General features: G+C 40.1%; 1 protein-coding gene across 5 annotated transcripts in view; it reads left to right on the forward strand.

Annotated features, from left to right (window-relative positions):
• The first annotated feature begins 2560 nt into the window (after window positions 1-2560).
• Window positions 2561-19382, forward strand: part of atp10b (ATPase phospholipid transporting 10B) — a 268819-nt gene continuing 251997 nt past the window's right edge. For all 5 annotated transcript variants that reach the window (XM_043703360.1, XM_043703365.1, XM_043703361.1 and 2 more), the window contains exon 1: window positions 2561-2664. The gene's annotated coding sequence lies outside the window, so the exon portion shown is untranslated. The remainder of the gene's footprint in view (window positions 2665-19382) is intronic.

The following is a 19382-nucleotide window of genomic DNA, read 5'->3' on the forward strand; positions in this document are numbered from 1 at the left end:
GTTGGGTTGGTTGGTGCGGGTGTCCCAGAGGTGTTCTCTGAAATGTTCCGCAAGTAGGCGGCCTGTCTCCCCAATATAGAGGAGGCCACATCGGGTGCGGCGGATGCAGTAAATGATGTGTGTGGAGGTGCAGGTGAATTTGTGGTGGATATGGAAGGATCCCTTGGGGCCTTGAAGGGAAGTAATGCATGAATTTGCATGAAACAGACAACACTGAAGCAATTGAATAAGCTGGCTCGTTGCTTTCTTATGGAAATAGATCAAAAGAAAAAGTCTCCTTTCATAAAGATTTATACCTGTGCTTCTTTAAAGGCTAAATCAAAATGTTGAAAACACAATGACAGCACCAACACTGAAAGGGCAGACAACGCTGACAATATTTTTTCCAAAGTATTTTACAGCTTGAACTAAATGCCTGGCAGCAGGGTTTCAGGATAGCATTAGTTTATTAGTGGTGTCATATATTTTATACATTGGATCTCGGCAAAGATGATCCAGTTTTCTACAGAGTTACAGTTGGTTCTACTGTAAAGTGCTTTTCTTCAATATGAATTGGCTAAAATGTGATTGAAGAATTTTGACCATTATTTGTAGAACACAAGCTTACCTTCCCTGTATTGTCTGTAACATGATTCTGGCCCTATTAGTTTAAATGGTATTGTGCAATTTTCTTACAGCGCGAGGTCGCATGGTAACGGAACTATCACGTTATATTAGAACCGACTGTAGTAGATTTATTGACAGTGCTTTAAAATGTCAAAGACTTGCTTTCATCTCCTGGCTTTTTTAAAATGTATTTCCTTTTCCTTGAGTTTGCACCCAGACCTAATCAATCAAGCACTATGAGCATCAACAGTAAATATTTTTGTAATCAACCCTAAACAATTGAACATTCTGCATTTTCCTCCTGTGTAAAATAAAATTCAAAATCGAACTACCCGAAAAAACAAACATATGTACACGTAGTCAATTCTTCGGACAGGATTTTCTGTCTTCAATTTCTTGAGCTAACAACTTGCCAGGGGCAACCAGCTAAGTGTCCATTTGGCTGAACGTCTTCAATGAAATGTGACAGGTCAAGAAGACTTAGGTCAGCTATACTGAAGAGCTCCAACCATGCCTCAGTGAGAGTATGATACTCACAGTACTTTGCAGACAGCATCTTCACTGCTTAACAAGTGATTTCCAACTTTTCGGAAGTCAGTATTCCTATTGTACACTTCACTCACTTCGAGATGCACCTCCTTGTTGTCAGCCTGCATCACAGTATGGGAGTAGCTTATGCAGATTAGCTGGCCCCACCATTAAGGAAAAGGGCAATAGCAAAGCTAACACCAACCATACCCCCAGCAGACGCTCCAGATGGAATTGCCTGCTGGAGCTGTAGTTGGTGTTAGCTTTGCTCCAGTGAGAGAAGTGAGTTTAGATACAATATGTGTTCTGAAGAGTGCTGTGCAAGAGAATGCTGGGAAAGTCATACGCTGGGACATAGTACCTGAAAATGTTGAACCATTCACCCTTCCTACCCTGCTGAAGTGAGATTAGATTCCCTACAGTGTGGAAACAGGCCCTTTGGCTCAACTAGTCCACACTGACCATCTGAAGAGTAACCCATCCAGACCCATTCCCCATATTTACCGCTGACACTATGACCAATAGCACCTAACACTATGACCAATTCACCTAACCTGCACATCTTTGTGACTGTAGGAGGAAACCCACGCAGAGACAGGGAGAATTGGCAAACTCCACACAGACAGTCACCCGAAGCTGGAATCGAACCCAGGACCCTGGCGCTGTAAGGCAGCAGTGCTAACCACTGAGCCACTATGCTGCCCCTTTTTTTTTGTTGAAGTTTCTTGGTGTACTCCTGTCTCCAATTCGGAGGGACATATTCCAGCCGCTGATTTCCTTGGCCTCTTCAATACACTCCTGTTTGGTTTAAGAAGCTGTGCTCTTCTTTCCATCCTTGGCAAATGTCATTTCACTGCAGTTTTGTCAGATTTCCAGCAAGTTCCACGGGTGTGTCTGTGTGAGAGAGAGTGAGTGAGAGAGAGAGAGAGAGAGAGAGAGTGAGAGAGAGTCAGCCTTCATACTTCTGTGCTTTTCTGCAGTTTCTGCAATTTGAAAAATTCAAGTGCACTTAAGCCTTTCTGACCTGTACCAAGAACCTTTTAATTAGGAATCTTTCTTTCAAAAAATTCAGCTTCTTATTCTGACAGTTTCTAATTGCTTTAGAAATAAAGCAGAAGGCCTCAACAGGTTCCAAACCCCCTATTGGTCCTGCTGTTTCAGTAAGCATTATTCACAACACCAGATAAATATAGTGAGTACCAATTTCTAAGCAGATTAAGTCCAAAACTTCAAAACTGCTTCGGTAACCTAAATTTTAAATGCTGTGTGCCCTTTTGTGTTACATTTAAGAATAGAATGAAATAAACATTTACATTGTTGGGTCAGCAATTGATTAACTACCCTTGGTCAATGACTCATCGAAGCTGTTCTATTTGTCTAAACTGGTTTGTCTGCCTTCTTTATTTACTGCCAAGATTTCCTTGTTTTCAAATGACATGTTACAGTGGAGTAGGTATTGTAAATGTTCAGAATTTATTGAAGACATCCTATTTATCGAAGAAGATGAAACTCGACTCTTAACAACTAAAGGTGAGTAAACATTTTCACTTCTTGGGACTTCCTTGGGAAGGATGGGCAGTCCCTTTGTAAGTAAATTAAAGAGGAAGGAAAAATGAGCTCTGTAATCAGCAAAGCTGCTGTAGAATTAGTAAACCAATGATACCTTTATCAAAGCTTAAATGAAATCTACGGGCGAATGCTTTTATACAATAGAAAATCCTTGAAAGTTATTTGGAGCACAAAGAGAAAATCTAAAGAGATGGAACTCTTAGTATCTGCCATCATGAATCAATATATTGACTTCACTCCACTCCAAACAACTTTTTAAAAAAACTTTGTAAAATATATTCATTGCTACTCTGCATTCCTATTAATTCTTGTGAGTTATGTTCCCAGTGAGATGAGTTTGATTCATTGTGAAACTCTGCAATATTTTTATGAAATTATATCCAATGTGCATATAGCTTGGAAATAAAAAGAAGTAATACAAATCGCTGGGGAAAGAATATGAGATATTGCCTCACTTTAAAACAGGAACAGGTTCCACATTACTTATGGAATGTAATCAGCCAAGTTTGATTTCATTGCAGAAGTTATACTAGAGGGTTAATTTTGCTGGAACTCATTGGATAGGGAGCATTCTCTCTGGCTCTGCTTCAAACATTCATAAAGCTTTCCTTTATAAATAGGTCCAATTGTCTGTTGGAGGGTATTTTTCTCTGGATTTACATTTCTTTGTAATTCCCAATATACCATATTTACTTGACAACAAACTTGCATGGCTCAACACAATATATCTTCTATCATGTTGCATTTGATAAGTACTTATGATATTTTTGTTACTCCACGTCAATGAACGTGTTGACTTCTTTACCTATTTTCCTCCTTGGGTCCACATTCCTGATGAAGGGCTTAATGACTGAAATGTCAATTCTCCTGCTCCTTGGATGGTGCCTGACCCATTCTGCTTTTCCAGCACCACACCTTATAACTCTGATCTCCAACATCTGCAGTCCTCACTTTCCCCATGATTGTCTGGGTTAATGAGAAGGCAACTAATAGCTTAACTTAAGGCAGCGACATAAGTGGTCTTTTCAAGAGACGAGTAATCCAGAGACACAGGCTTTTGTTTTGAGAATACGATTTTGAACAAGAAGCACTGAGGGCAGCAAGGACATAGAATGTGCTCTGTTCATCATCAAGAGTGGCTTGGTAGCCTCAGTTCTGACTGAGTTGTCTAAGTTCGAAAGGACATAACTGCTAAACTGTCACTGTGGCAGGTGATGAGGGATCTCATAACAGAGAAAAGTTTATTTGATTTCATCCTCAACAATCTGCCTGTTCTGAATGAATCTGTCCATGACAGTTTTGGTCATGGTGACCGCCACTCGGCCTTTGTGAAGGCAAAGTTCTGCCTTCACATCGAAGACACTCCCCATAACACAGTGAGGCTCTATGACTATGCGAAATAGAATAGATTTCAAACAGATCAAACACCAAACCTGTGCACCCATGAGGCATGTATACCATCATCAGTAGCAGAATTGTTCTCCAAAACAATCTCCAACCTCATGGCCTGGCATATTCCCCACTCTCCCATTATTAACAAGGCAGGGATCAACCTTGGTTCCGTGAAAAATGTAAGACATGCCAGGAGCATTATTATTAATGTTTTGGAATCATATTCTCAAACTACTTGCCAAGTTTGGCATGTTAGCTTTGGTTTCAGTTCAAAATTCATCCATTGAGGCCCAGGATATTTTAGTTTCTGGTTGGTTAAAAGTCTGAATGGTTAGATTGGATGCAGGTGGATTTTATATGAGCAAAAATAGCATGTGCTTTAGGCAGTCGACTGCAACCGACTGACTACCAAGCCTGTTTTGACAGGAGACAGGGAACCAGCCTACTCCTCAGAGAATGTTTGGCACGTTAATAAGTACTTCAGTAAGGTTTCAATTCTCAGCTGTAACTCACTGGGAAGATTTGAATGTGGTTCACTGTTATGTGCCTCGGGGAGGATGGGCAGTTACTGTGAGGATAGTTTCAAGGCAAAGGCCAGTACCTCCAATGTGGCACTGCTATGGACCTGGAGGAGCAAGAGAAGCCGGGGTGTTTTCTGCCAGTTCCCTGAACTCCCTCCACCTTCTGACATGTGCCAAATTCTTTGTATGTGAGGAAAGCCAGACTTCAAGAATTTGCATGCGTAACTAGACTACCACTCTGTTTCCAGTGAGTCAGCAAGTCAATATTCACTCTGCCCAGCATATCTCCTTTCTTTGTTAATTATTACTTGGCTTATGTATGCCTTCATTTCAATCTTTTCTTGACAAAGCATTTATTGTCCATTGTCTTCAAAAAAAATCTACTGATGCCTTTACAGTACCATTTCATTGAAAAGTTCTTAAAGTGTGACAAACTTCAATATAACTTCTGCCTCTGGCCTAATTTAAATCCTGTGTAACTGCATTAGAACTGAAGGTCACAAATATTTGATTCCATTGAGTCCAATACTTCTTTACGTGAGACTATTCAGTGTTAGAACTTTTACCACAATTTCTGAAGAGGGAAATAGTTATGTGGAGTTGACATCCAGGCAATGCTATCTTAGAACATGCTTTAAAAACCAAGCTGAGCTAATATCCGGTTCAACCTGAAATGTGAGGTTACATGAATAGGTATAGGTGTATGAGATGAAAATTCTGTGCAACATGATAATTCTGATTCTGCTGGGATCAAAATAATGTCATCATTGAAATGCAGCCAGTGAAGGTTGAACAAATCTTTGTCATAGTTGATGTTGTATAGATTTGATTTGGACATGTTTTGAAGATTGAGGAAACACTTTAGCTTCTTAAAGTTTTAACAGTGAAGGAGCCTGTTACATTGTAAATAACACTTTCTATTGGAAGGAAACAAGTATGCAGTTTTCACTGTACATTTTACTTTATGTGAACATTCCTCTTTGTTAGGTGCCCATCATTAATTTTTATTCAATCTTACATAGATTTTGTACTATTCTGAAGTGGTCACTTTGTCACTGATGAAAATTCCCTGCCTGTGACTCCCTGTCAGCTCAAACATTTCTGACTATGCAGCCTGACATAGTTCCTTGACCAAGTCTCCCTCCTCCTACACATAACAATTGAACTTTGTTACTTATTTTTTAAATTAAATATTTAAAGATTTCTTTTCCCAACAATGAGGAACAAACACAGGTCTGAGCTGCTGAAATGTGATTACAAATTGGCTTACATAATGGTGGAGCAGCTTGTTCATTCTAGGAACCTAAACATGATGAATAAATGGAAATCGTAAACTGTGCTCTGAGGAAAAATTGTAAAGTCATGATTGTAAATAATCCCTGACTCTGGCTGCATTCTAATGCCTTCAGATTGAATTAGATTTTTTTCAGTTGCCTGCATCAAAATGCACCCTGAACTACAATAAAAATAAATTGATGAATACCCATGACGGCTGTGTGCGTTCACATGTGGAATAATATACTTTTGTGAATTCATCAGGAGATCTCAAGGGCAGTTCCAGCTGAGTGTCTTTGGCAAAAATAAAAAGCAAGCATCCATGAAAAGAGAAGTGCAGTTGAATTTTTTGCTGTACTGACAACTGTGTTTCCTTCAGCCATGCTAACTTCAGTATTTTGTTAAACAGGGTAAACCCATCAGCATGTGTGATTAAATCATCATGCCATAGATCATTTGATTCGTGTGTGTGTCAGAGTCAGTTCTACGCAACATTTTGGTTGGTATGATTTATTTTAATCAAACTCTGATTGAATTTTGTCTCTTTTTGGAAACCTGCAGTTAGACATCATGTGGCCATTCTCCAATATCTCATTCAAGTAGCCATTTTTTTAATGTGAGTTTAGAAAATGCGTTAGCAAAATATTTACCTATGAGGAGTGCTTCTTACCCTATCTCAAAATAAGTAATTGAACAGCATGCTAAAAGAGCAGCCTTGACTGATTTTTATGCTCTTGACATGGCCAAATGGGACTTTTTACCCTTGAAGATAATAGCAGCGCAGACAAAATTTAGGATCTTACTGACGTGTTTAATTTATGGCAGCATATTTAGAAGGCTTCGGTTGCAAAGTAGTAATGTCTCTACCTCTAGTTCAAGCCCCACCTCCTCAAGAGGTGTGATATAACATATAAAAACCAGTTGTTCAAAAAGATCTACTGACAACTATATCCATTGAGAAGCAGGAATTGGAAAAGAAATGAGAGGTGTTGGCACTGCCCACCCCATACCCCCTACCTGGGTAGAAGGGTCCTGCTGCTGAACTGAACATAATGGTCCAACCCTTGAACTGAGCACAGCAGACACTGGTTGTTACATATGAATAATCGATTGAAGCATATATCATGCTGAGAGACATCATCAGGTCAACAATGATATTTTTGGGTTTGGTTGAATTGGGATCATGTGACTTATGCGCAAAAAGAGGGTAAAGCCATGAGGTATTTTGATTCGATTTATTGTAATAAATAGCAAAGTTATTTAGTGAAAGCAAGAATTGAAAAGAAAGCTATAGGCAGAGCTTGATTTGATGACTTTTATTGCTTAACGTAAGCTCAATCAGGCATTAATCATTATATTATCTCCTGGATAATTTTAGAGTACAGGAGTACCAGTTGCATGAGGGAGTGTCAGCTAGCAGCAAGAAAGACTGACTGGGTCAGTGACATTATATCATTACTTTGGTCAATTATATTGCTGTGGTCATTTTGAAAATGTTTGCTTTAGATGGCAACATGAAATAGTTCACTATTGATACACCTTGCTTTTGTTTGAAAATACGATGGTTACTAACCTGAGAAAAAGAAGAAACTTCAAAGCTCTAAGTGCAAATTTGGGTGGAATCATCCCAGACCCTGAATAATGTGAGCCGTGGCAAGAAATTTGGGAGAATTGCTTGAACAATTGAGCAAGGCCTTTCTCAACATGGGAGCAACAAGTTACATTTACTATTTAGATTCTGGATGTTGAGATGAGATTTTCGTGAATGAGCAGCATGTGATCTATTAAGGGGGGCTTACTATTAACGGGGGCTTATTGGTTAACCTTGCCTCATTGATATGCTGCCAGCAACCAGACAGCAACTAGATGTCGAGAATTCCTAATCTGAGAGTCAGAGCAAGTCCCTGATGACTCCATCTTGCCGATTTCTCCTGGAGACCTCATCTTGGACACCCTGCACCAACGTCTCAGAGGACAAACCACAGGCAGAGGTTGGAAGCACTTCATTTTCACAAGTGCTGGCATCCAAAGCACACTATCATGGCATTTCTCCAATGCACTACAAAATGCTTCTATGAGACTGTAAGACCGTAAGATAAAAGGGCAGAATTAGGCCATTTGGCCACCAGGTCTGCTCCACCATGTGATCATGGTTGATATTTTTCTTAACCCGTATTCTCCTGCCTTCTCTCCGTTACCCTTGATCTCCCTAATATTCAAGAACCTATCTCTGTCCTAAATACATTCAATGACTTTGCCACAGAAACTTGTGGAGGCAATGAGTTCCACCAATTCACTACCCTCTGATTGAAGAAATTCGTCCTCATCTCTGTTCTAAAGGGTCATCCCTTCATACTGAGGCTGTAACCTCAGATTATATTCTCCTATTTGTGGAAATATCATCTTCATGTCCACTTGTGCATACTTAGAGAGGGTTGTAAGATAAGGTATGCATAACGACATACAAAAATGTGCTTGGCCCGGTGCCTAAAAGGCAATAGGTGTAAGAATGTGCAATTGTCTGTACAAGCACGTTTCGGCTTTGCTACTTCTGAGCCAAATAGTGCTGAATATTGTGCAGTTTTCAAAAAACATTCCTACCTCTAACCTGTGAGGTGAGAAATTAATTGATGAGGAAAGTAAATATGTTTGTGCTTTAGACACTACCCTAAGGAACTCCTATAGTGGTATCTTAACTGAGATAATTGACTCCCACTAACTACAATTATTTTCATTTGTGCTTGGCATGACTGCAACCCATTAGAGAATTTTTATTGATTCCCATTGACTCCTGTTTGTGAGGGTTCTTTAACGCTATACTCAGTCAAAAGCTGACTTGAGGTGAAGGGCAGTCGCTCTCACCTCTCTGGAGTTGTCTATAACATATCTCAAAAGCTCTACCTCCTGAACTATATAGTTTCACTGTTGTAAACTGTAAGCACTATTTATCCATTCGTGGTGCATTATTTAATAATATAGAGACACTTGCCTCCAAATCAAACTTAAAATTAGTTACTTGGCCATTGACATAAATATTCTTTTGCAAAGAAGCTTGGTTTGGATTGCACATTTGCCCTGGAATCATTCTTATTTCTCTTCAATTGCAACCTATTCCACCTCATTAATATCTTTGTGAGTAGTTATTTGACTTCTTGCTGCTCTGAGACTATGTCCTATTTCTGTAAATCTTCTGCAAATGACTTATCATCTAACAGGTAAAGGATTCCTTGTGTGCTATGTTTCCTCACTCACAATTGATACTAAGTCACAGAGCATCTGTTAAGGTGAGAATGTCCAAATTTCACTCTTGAATTTGGCATTTCTCATGTCTCATGTTTACAGGGATGGGACTGGATGGTGGTTGGTGTTGGGAGGAGGGAACAGGTCATATTTTGAACATGTACAGTTCTTCAAGATGGCTAGTCATTTCACTGACCAGCTGTTTCCATGGACAGCAAAGATTAGATTAGATTCTCTACAGTATGAAAACAGGCCCTTTGGCCCAACAAGTCCACACTGACCCTCTGAAAAGTAATGCACCCACACTCATTCCCCTATCCTATATTTACCCCTGACTAATGCACCTAATACTATGGGCAATTTAGCACGGCCAATTCACCTAAACTGCACATCCTTGGATTGTGGGAGGAAACTGGAGCACCCGAAGGAAACCCACAGAGGGAGAATGTGCAAACTCCACACAGACAGCCGCCCAAGGCAGGAATCAAACCCGGGTCCCTGGCACTATGAGGCAGCATTGCTAACCACTGAGCCACCATGCCAGTTGAACTCACTGGTGTTTGAACCCAGAGTTTCGAGATTGGTCAATGTCACTGTTCTAAGTGTATTTCTTTTAGGTAACCAAGGTACCTCTTTGGAGAGCTTTGGTACCTCTGTGGGAAAATTTGAAGTTGGGGATCTAGGTCCTTTGGGGGAATAGGTATCACTTATTACCAGTTATTCATTGTGGAGAGATGCATATCAGGGATTCTTTCAGGGATACCTGGTATACTTTAGCATAGTTAATTGTGGAGAAGTTTGTGCATAAACAATGTATAAATACTTTGGAATTGTTCAACCTCTCAAGAGCAGGTGGCATATGTCAAATGTGTATGCATGAGATAGCTTTTTTTGGTAGAATGTAAACTGTAAAACAAAAATTGAAGTAATAGATCAATTGATTTTTCAATGTGTTCATGTATACCTCAGGATACTCAATGAGTTGACATGGTATGTAAAAAAGGAATGGACTGAGAGGAAGTGAGTCTGTGTAAGGACTAAAGGGACATATTGTACTTTTCCCTTTCAGAGAGATTAGGTATATCTTTGGATCTGTTCCAAGAATGTCTTTACTGGAGGAAAGGCATTTTTTGGTGGTGGTAAGGCTTTGAGTTTGTGCTTGTGTCTAACAGTGCATAAACCCATATAGTTTGGCAATGCCACCAAGAAACTAGAAAAAAACACGGAGTTAAAAAAGAAAAACATTGTTTGCTATTTCAGAGTACTTGACTATATAGCGGCATTATGAAATTGCTGCTGCATTACAGAAGTCCCAAGGTATTATTTTTACAATATGGTACACATTGCTGGATAGCTCCAACAGCTATTTACATTGAAAGGTTTGATGGTATGAGGTACTAAACACTTAAGAGAGATGTTTGTTGACACAAGGCAAAAGTTGAAGTATATTTGAAGGTCGCTGGAATCTATTCCTCTGATCACCATGTTCTATGATGCATTCTCATCTCTGCTCATACTTTTGTGTATGCTATCTGACCTCTTGGTCTCCATAAAGTAGACTTGCTGCAACAATCCTCTCATTTAGGTTTGGATCTGAAGAGCATGCTTTGCCTTCTAACCAAGAGACTTTCATCTTAAACAAGCTACAATTTATTATATCAGAACAACCAAGCACAAGTTGAATTGTAACCAAAACTATGAGGGAGACCTAGTTGTTAAGTCTGTCTGTTTACTTAGAGATCCAGAGTTTCCTCAACCACGTCCACATGACATCATCCTATTGGATGATGCTTAATCATTCCTCACCTTTAACCTTTCAAAACCTAACACCTTACATAACAACTTGAGGCCTAGAATCGTGGATGGATCCAAGCTACAACTGAGTGATTTTGGGAGAGGGGATCATTGGTGTGGGATTCATGGAGGAGTGGGAAAGGTAAACAGCAAGTTGGACAGAGAGGTAGCTCCCCACCTTCCTGATGCTAGCTCCCACTGAGTGCCTTTGAATCAGGGAACAACTCACCCTCAACTCTGGACCCCAAGAGCAATGCTACCTGGAATTCCTTATTGTGTTTCCCCCAGAATGAGCTGCTGCCTGTTGCTAGGTTAACAGCAGTAGCACAGGGTGGGTCTCTTAAGTTCTGCCCATTTTATGTATTCTTTGAAGATATTGTTCATGCTCCACAGCCCCATCTCCACAACCCCAGCCTCCCACCAACTCAATTATTCATCATTTGATGCATCCCCAGGTGGAGGAAAAATGCTACTCCAGTAAGTTTGCAGCTCAGGTACTTTTGTACATTATGGCTGAAATTTGTTAGAGAAGATTTTCTGGATATTTTAAGACTATAGCAGTTGTGGCTCTGCAAAGTAATTTTGATAAGAAAACAGCTTTTCAATGCAGCTGATGTGTTTCCTTATGACTCAAGTGAGTAAAACTTTCTGAAATCTAAGCAAAAGATCAAAAGTGCCTGCATATGCAAATTCCCTGATTGAAAGTTAAAGTTGACTTTATGTTTCTATTTTTAAAAGCACACTGATCCACTGTGCACTGGGATTATTCTTGCTCCGTCTGTCTGTTTTGGAGCAACTTAAACGTTGAGATCAGAAGATCAGATTCTCCAGCCCAGTGGTAGAGAATACAAACTGTGATGAAGGCTGTTTACTGCCATCAGTACTTCTGTTTGGTTCAATACACATTAATCTCTTAAAATACAAAGTAGTTTTAAGAGTCACATTGAGCTTCAAAGTTTAATGCTTCCAATGATGAGGTTACAATTTTTAACTTGTGCTGTTCAAAAACAGAACTGTTGTGGGGATGGTGAGCTGATTGAGCAAAGAGGACAAAAGGTTTGCTCATTGTTTTCCCAATATTTGATACATAATTTTATTTTGTCATCTCAGTCTTCCTTCTCACTCTTTATTTACTTCAGAGGAGATGTCAGTTCTCTGTAGCCACTCTTCACCAATAAGTCATGAACACACAGACTATGAACATCCTTGTGCATTATTTTCCTCTCCCAATTGTGCTATTTCCACCAGGTCTCCCGAGATAACAATTCTAATGAGTATCTTTAGTTGTTCTTTCTGTATCTAATTTGTCTAACTCCACATGTTTTGCATTGCTTAGATACTGTGTGTAAGCTGACATTGATTTGTAAATTTATACACTTCTCACACAGGTTAAAGCTTTGACTTTTTTTCTCATTACATGGATCCGTCTAGTGCACAAAATTGCTCTCTGTCGACAAAGATTTACTCTTGTCACTAAACTTCCTTGTTAAATGCTATTTGCTAATTGTTCAGTGAAGCAGATGTGAAGAGATCACCTTTTTCATTCTTTTTTTTCCTCCTAATTACTCAATTTTAGACTTTTACATTTCCAGCAATAACATTTGTGCAAATGCTCCAAGATTCCACTTGTATTTCTCCCAGGAAGGCAGAATTTTTCCCAGTCGCGTCCTTTTACATATTGACCTGCAAAAATGTTTGATGATATTTATGACAGCAACCAAACTACATGATCCATTAAGATGAGACATTTTAGAATTCTGTTTGAGTATTTAATAGTACAAGACTACATATTAGGTTAGATTATCTACAGTGTGGAAACAGGCCTTCCGCCCAACACCGACCCTCCGAAGAGTAACCCACCCAGACCCATTTCCCTCTGACTAATGCGCCTAACACTATGGGCAATTTAGCATGGCCAATTCACTTGACCTGCACAACTTTGGACTGTGGGAGGAAACCGGAGCACCCAGAGGAAACTCATGCAGACACAGGGAGAATGTCCATACTCCGCACAGACAGTCGCCCGAGGCTGGAATCGTACCTGGGACCCTAGTGCTGTGAGGCAGCAGTGCTAACCACTGAGCCACCATGCAGCATGTGTAAAATTCAAAGGTACATCTTAAAAATAAAGAATCCTGCAATCCTTTGACTTGAATGTTTACAATATATGATATAAATGAAGACGCAGGAAGATGGTGATGTTTGTTCTTATCCTATCCATTGCATAGGTGGCAGTAAAATTGACCACATTACTAACCTGTCTAGCACAGCCAGATTTGTCTCCAACCAGGTGACAAGGGCTCTCATCCTAAACCAGCAATGTTGTTTGCAATATACACCTGCAATTTTCAAAAAAGTATTTTCCTTTCTGCTTTTCTGGCCTCACAACAAAACTTTTTAAAATATGTTAATTCATGAGACATGGGTGTCTCTGGTAAGACTAATATTCATTGCCTTTGAAAAGGTGATGTTTTTTAAAAAGTTTTAATTGCTGCAACCTGTCATCATGGTTGTGATGCAACTGAGTGGCCATTTCAAAGGACGTTGAGGATGTTTTTTACATGCCCTACAGACTGGAGAGGAGGCAAGTAAAATAGAGTCAGTACCAGCTCCCACCTTCTTAACAATCACTGAGCTCGCTTGTACAATCGCTCGTACAAGATCGGCTGCCTGCACACTACATGTAAAGAAATAATTAAGGGCCAACCTAGCTTATTTGGAGATCAATTGACTCCAAAATTACCCTGTGCAAATCATAATGCCATTAGAACATAGGTGGGTGGGAGTTGACAGCCCATTTTTAATTGGTACTTATTCTGTTGGTGAGTGAGGGATGAGTAGTCAGATTTATTAAGCATTGTGCAACTACATATCTTAATTCTTTCACAACAAAACTACACCAAGTTTTATAGCACTTTGAAGTAAGAACTGGTCTAAGGTGTAAATGGTGTAAATTAATGCAAGAAACTTTTTTTAACCACAGTATTTTGCAGACACAAAAATATTTGATAGTAAAGTCTTATTGTTTTTCACTGCTGGCATTGTTTTGGATTCAATCAGTAACTTCAAGGCATGGCCTCTCACCAGGGTTGCTATAAACAACTTCTGCAATCTGCCCTAAATCCTTTACATCTGATCTTGGGAATATATACATTTTAATACAAATCTATTACAACTTGAAATAGTCCATCCTTGTCCTATTTCATTTCTATTTGTAAATACCTCAATTATATTATTCTGTTAATTTCTTCTGTTCAAAAGTCTTTTATTTTCATTTCTCATAACTACCTATTATGTGCCTTAGTTTAGTTCTCAGAAAACTTGTGCTGTGACCGGTTTCCATTTGGAATTATGAAGTTAATTGGATTTAAGACAATGAAAGCAGAAGAATCCTCTTCTACAAATATTGATTTAATCATTGGTTAATTTTCTTAAACACTGTGCTATCTCTTCACCAATAATGCCTCAATTCATTCAAAGTTAAAAATCACACAACACCAGGTTATAGTCCAACAGGTTTATAGTCTAACAACCACCTGATGAAGGAACAGTGCTCCAAAAGCTAGAGTGTCCAAATAAGTCTGTTGGACTATAACCTGTGTTGTGTGATTTTTAACTTTGTCCACCCCAGTCCAACACCGGCTCCTCCAAATCATGACTGTCATTCAAACTTGGCATTCACATAATTTAAATTTAATGAAAAGAACCTGTTAAATGTGTAGCTATATGTAGCATTGGCATCACAAAATTCATATCTCCCACTGATGGAAACAAGCAAATTGCAAATTTTATTCCCACATCACATTTAATCATTCACTCAGATCTTCAAATGAAGCCAACACTACTCAACAGAATTCAGTGCTCTCTCTGTGATGGTTTGGTGGGGAGGGGTGCATTTAATCAAATGGGAAGGTTGGGGGTATACCATCTCCACCTTCTTGCCCTGCCACCAATTGAGCTCTGGCACATTCTGCTGCTGCTGCTGCTACCACCCCACATCAGGTAGGAGTCTCACCATGTGGGGAGCATGATCAGCAAACCCATGTGTGTTTCCTTGAAGGCTGCCCAAAGAGCCCATCCTACAAAACTGCTTCATACCCGATTAAAAGTTCTGGAGGAAGGAAGGGGGACTTTACTGAGATCAACCTCACTCTCTTTGCCAATTACATCCATTCCTCATCTCTCCTTCTACCATCACTCATTGCTTGACCCATGGCCACTGGTGATACCAGACCTTGTCTGAAGTTGTACTGTCAATAGCCACTGCTTCTCCAATGGTAGCAGTGTGTCTATAATTGCCTAACAGGACTTTGGTTCCAGAATTCTTGATCCTGGGAAAGGCCTTCCATCGTCTAGTGTCTGAATGGCACTTATATTGGTGAGCCTTCCTTAAAAGAGGTGACATGAGCTCTCACCAACTTTCCAGCTGAGGGTGAGACCACTATTGCCTCCATTTAATACCCTATGTATAGTGTCTGCCCACTTAATACTTTTCCATTTCCAAAGTGCTTTATCTCCTAAATGAATCATGTCCTTCATCAACACAAAGCCACATTACATCATCTATTCTACAGCTTCCACAAAAATTATATGACATTAAACTTCATTTATGTTCATTGTGTTGGAAAATGCTACAAAAATCAATGTGATTTTTTTTCCCATTAGCTTGTTTTCACGACATTTATTTCCTTTGTATGGAAAGTTTCTGGAACATTTGATGCAGTCAGTGAGACAGACAGACGGACCATGTTTGACACTGGGCCAATCATACCTTCAACTCAACATTTTGGCTGAAAAGCTTTGTTCTGTTGCCATTGAATTTCTCTGTGAATTGCAAAATCTAATGCTCTGTAGCTATGACTGAACTACAGGTGGATGGGAAATAATTCAAAATGCTGAAGGGCTAATAATCAAAATCAGGTTCTACATGTAGGATTTCATAAGTATATTTATCAATTTTTTCTTAAAAAATTAGGTAATCATTGTAGTGATTGTAACGAAGTCAGCCAGGTGGACCTCATGGATATGAGTTCCCTGATTGGGGCCGTTAATCTGGTCCAATCAGGGAGCCTTGGCTGACAGATAAAGTAAGAGGTTCTGTTCGGTCTGAGAGCTGGCTCTGAGGCAGCTATATCAGTGTGAGGGACCCTGAACATATAAATAATGGGTGACTTGATGACAGGATACTGGTTTGTGTGGAGTTATTTCAGTGGCAATGAGTGAAAAGCATGTTCCTGAAGAAAATCACCCACAACAGTCATCTTTATGTATGGGTAAGTAATACTGGCATCATGCTGTCTCATTCTTTCCTGCTGTCAAATATTTGGCTCAGTATGTGGAAAGAATGCTTTATATTTTCTGGGCAAATGACACTGGGGCAGATGAAATGCAACAAGTAATTCCTCTGAAAGCTTGTGGACCCACAGTTTTTTTGGTTGTTAGTACCCCAATTTTCCCTGAGGCATGAGATTTAGTTAAGGAGTATTACAATCCCAAGCCTCCTCTAATTCTGAGATACTATTGGTTTTACTCGACAATTCAAGAACTTTGGGAATCTCTATATGGATTTTTGACTCAGTTAAGATAACTGGCAGAAGCACGTGACTTTGGTTTAGCCCGTAATGAGATGCTGAGAGACCATTTGGAATGTGGGATTAATGATGTAACCATCCAAACTGCCTACTAATTGAAGCCCAACTGATATTCAAACAGGCACTAAAACTGGCTTTCTCACTGGAAAATGTGGCAAGTGTAGCATATGAGTTGCAGGGTATTCCAATGGAAGTGGACATCCTTGCCAATCCGACAGAACTTGGGGAACACCAGTGGAGTGAAGGCAATTGGATAGCCTCATTCAGAACATATTCTGAACAGTGGGACTCTCGGTCAGCCAACAGCAAAATCCCAAAACAAAGCCAAGCCTCAGCCAAACGTTTAAAATTTTCTTCAGTATCCAGGCCGGCAAGCTTTTGTAGTTGCTACCGATATGCTGATTCAAGACAGCAAAAGAGTGCCATTAGGCCTAAACTGAGTTAGAGAACTCATAGACTGGTATCCAGGAGAGTGCACACCCTGGAAAGTCCACCTATATCTGATTTAGAACAAAGTTAAAAATCACACAATGCCAGGTTATAATCCAACAGGTTTATTTGGAAGCACTAACTTTCACAGCGCTGTTCCTTCATCAGGTAGCTTTGGAAGAAGATCATAAGACACAAAATTTATAGCAAAAGATTACAGTGACATGCAACTGAAATGATGTTGTCACAAAGCTGGTCCTTTTCTCAAAGTTACTGTGCCCTGAGCTTTTTACCAGAGATTGTGAGTATGTGCGTGTGTGAGTGCACCTGACAGAGTGTGTGTATGTTTGGTAAAGTGTGTATGTGTCAGTGTGATGGAGTATATACCTGTGAGAGGGTGTGTGCATGAATGTGACTGTGGAGGATATATGTGTGTAAGAGAGAGAATGTGTGTATGAGAGAAGGTCTGTGTGAGTGTGTGAGTATGTAAGAGTGTGTGTGTATGTGTGCTTGTGTCTGTGTGTGTGAGAGAGTGTATAGTGTAGTGGGGTCACCTGTAGTGTGACATGAACCCAAGGTCCCAGTTGAGGGACCCTCATGGGATCGAACTTGGCTATCAGCCTCTGCTCGGCCACTCTGCAATGTTGCATCTTCCAAAGCTACCTGAGGAGGATAATTGTCTTCCAAAGCTACCTGATGATGGAGCAGCGCTCCAAAAGTTAATGCTTCCAATTCCTATTCTGTGAATTTTAACTTTGTCCACCCCAGTCCAACACCTGCACATCCAAATCATGGTTTCGAACAGTTAAATTGCTTAGCCATGTCCAAATGAGATCCAATTAAAATAAACGTCTGATTAAATGGTCACCCAATTCTTAGTAGAGGTCAATAGTGATGTGGCCATTTCAGTGATCGCGGAACCAGATTTTAACAAAATTTGCTCTGGACTCCAACAAGTAAGTTTGTGTAAGACCTCGGCTAGACTGAGAACCTATACCAGCAAACCACTACAGATTAAGGGTGCAACTTTGGTTCAGGTGTGTTATGAGAAAGCTTTGTTTCAGTTACCACTGATTGTAGTAAAAAAACTCGCACCCAAACCTGATAGGATGAAATTGGTTGAGAAAGATTCATCTAGATTGGCTCAACATCTTGCAATTAGAAAATGCCTGCCTGAGTGAAGTCCTAATTAAATACCTGGAGGTTTTTCAGGAAGGTCCAGGGACTATCAAAGGAGACAAGGCCACCTTGCATGTTGACCAGGAAGCCATTCCATGATTCTGCAAGGCCCACGCAGTACCATTTGCCTTACAGGCAAAATGTAGAGGCAGAAATCAGGAGATTGGAAAGCAAAGGAATCATCAAACCATCTAGTTTACAGATTGGGCAGCACCAGTCATAGCGATTGTTAAGCCTTTGCGGAGATTTTAAACAAATGGTAAACCATTTCTCACAGCTTGATAGATACCCAGTCCCTCACATAGAGGATATATACCTAGAGCTGACAGGGAGGGCTTTCCTTCAGGAAGCTTGTCATGAGCCACGTGTACTTGCAATTGCAATTAGGTAAGGATTTCTAGAGGTATGGTACAATTAATACCCATAAGGGTTTGTGCCAATGTATGAGAATGCACTGGGGATATTGTCAGCCTGTGCAATATTTCAGCAAATAATGGAGAACATTTACCCCAGGTTGCCATTTGACGTGCGAATAACTGGGAAGACCAGTAAAGAGCATTGACAGAATTTGGACATAATCCTTCGACGTTTCTCCCAAGTGGGAATACACCTTAAAAGGGAAAGATGTGTATTCCAGGCAACAAAAGTGACCTACTTTGGCTACAGAGTCAACAAGACTGGATTACACCCTTTAGAAAATAAAATGAGGATGGTCAAGAGTGGCCCAGCTCTCACAGCTGTAGAGCTCAGATCTTTCCTTGAGCTGATAAATTATAGAATCCCTGCACTGTGGAAGCAGGCCACTTAACACATGCCAATAATTATCACACCCAGATCCATCCCCCTACCTTATAACCTACATTTTCCAAGGCTAATACACCTAGCCTACACCTCCCTGGACACTATGGGCAATTTACAATAGCCAATCCGCCTAATCTGTACATCTTTCGACTGTGGTTGGAAACCGGAGCACCTGGAGGAAACCCACACAGAAACAAGGAGAATGTGCAAACTCCATACAGACAGTTACCCAAGGACGGAATTGAACCTGAATCCCTGGCACTGTAAGGCAGTAATGCTAACCACTGAGTCAGCGTGCCATCCCCATTATTATGGAAACTTCATAACGTGACCTCCATTCTGGCACCTTTGCATCAACTCTTAAAAACGGGTCAGCCGTGGAAATTGTCAAGTAGCCAAGCCTTAACTTTCAGGGTAGTGAAGAAACAGTTAATATCCTGTAAGATTTTGGTACACT

This window comes from Chiloscyllium plagiosum, chromosome 14, assembly GCF_004010195.1.
Source record: "Chiloscyllium plagiosum isolate BGI_BamShark_2017 chromosome 14, ASM401019v2, whole genome shotgun sequence".
In the NCBI taxonomy this organism is placed as follows: Eukaryota; Metazoa; Chordata; class Chondrichthyes; order Orectolobiformes; family Hemiscylliidae; genus Chiloscyllium; species Chiloscyllium plagiosum.